At 39.3% G+C, this 1,482-nt stretch overlaps 1 long non-coding RNA gene across 1 annotated transcript in view; it reads left to right on the forward strand.

Annotated features, from left to right (window-relative positions):
- The first annotated feature begins 322 nt into the window (after window positions 1–322).
- LOC115432796 (uncharacterized) overlaps window positions 323–1,482 on the forward strand; it is a 3,780-nt gene continuing 2,620 nt past the window's right edge. Inside the window, exon 1 of the long non-coding RNA XR_003937250.1 lies at window positions 323–470. This is a non-coding gene — a long non-coding RNA (uncharacterized LOC115432796). The remainder of the gene's footprint in view (window positions 471–1,482) is intronic.

Here is a 1,482-nt window from a genome sequence, read left to right on the forward strand (position 1 = left end):
ATGGACATTTTGCACCAACAAAAACAATTTTACCGAGTGAGGACTGATCTGCTCACTGAATTTTATTCAGCTGAGGGGGGTCCATCTATAGTCAGATGAGGGTGAGGAGGTCCATCCAGACAGGTGAGGGTAAGGGAGGAGGTCTGGGGTCACAGATAGCCTATAGATAGCCACTGGGGAACACAATTTTTATTGAGTTAGGTCTGACAGCTGTTTTTAACTAATTTTTGGGTGCGGAATCCAAAACTGATCTCAGTTTTTCTCTATCACGTCAAGTTTTTGAACTATAGGATCCCCGTTTTCTTAAAAAATATTTTTAAAAAAATACTGTACTTAACAGATATGTACTTGTTTTATAAAAAATTTCAAATATTGACATAAAATGAAATATGAAAGAAACAGGCATGACTGCAATGTTTATTTAACACTAATGTTTTTACAAAGGATATGGCTACTGTAATTATAATTGTGTGCAAGTAGTTAAGGTAAAAAAAATTGTTTATAGCTCTTTGCTCTGCTGATCAAATTCTCTACGAAGTGAATCCTCATGAATTTCAAAATCTGCATCATTGCTGTCACTGCGTTCTTCAACATCACTCAGATCTTCTAGAGGAGGTAGTTGTTTGAAAACTGGCACAGGAATTTCAGCTGAATGAGGCGTTGGTCTTATAGCTGACGGTAGATTAGGATATTCTATTTTACTTTTATTTTTCTTGTGAAATCCTGATGTTTTCACTCAACAAAAATAAGTCTGTGTAATGATCTTTTTGCTCTCGCCAAACCATGGGGATACCAAATGTCAACTTTTCACGTGTTCCTTTGGTCCACATCCGTGAACTCTTGATCACCAAGTTTTACTTTAAAATATGCCAAATCTGCTTGTTTGACAAATGCACTGATGTTTGCCCTCTGACTTGGAATGGTGAAACTACCACAAATAAAGCAGAAGGAGTCAGGGTTTTTTAGACATTTACGACGAGAAGTAGCAGGAGCAGACATGATGTGGAACTAAGAAAATATACTGAACAACAAAAGAAAAGCAAGTATGTTTCGGTATTGGTTTATATGGGAGTTTTATTATGAATATTGGTTTCATATGAGATATTTATATCCGGCTGTGGAATTTCCAGTGGGTCTCTCTTGCTGTCCTTGTAGCACTGAGTTGATGGTCATGGAGATGGGCCAAGTAAATATGGCGATCCTGATTACGGGTGGTCACACGTAGTCTTCCGGATCTTGGTCTGTCCCGAGTGGTCCCTGTGTCACGGAATCGTGTCCTCAGCCTACTGATGGTGGACTCGTGCACTTGCAGATGTTTGGCAACGTTGCGAGCCGTTAAACCAGCATCAAACATACCAATGGCGCGTTCTCTCAGATTATCGTTAAGGCGAGGCATCGTGGTAATGCAGTAACTTTTGAATCGTACCATTTCTTTTTATAGCCCCCAGATAAACAAAGGGAATTGCCACTCCCATTTGTTGC

The sequence above is a fragment of the Sphaeramia orbicularis genome, chromosome 14 (assembly GCF_902148855.1).
Source record: "Sphaeramia orbicularis chromosome 14, fSphaOr1.1, whole genome shotgun sequence".
Taxonomy (NCBI): Eukaryota; Metazoa; Chordata; class Actinopteri; order Kurtiformes; family Apogonidae; genus Sphaeramia; species Sphaeramia orbicularis.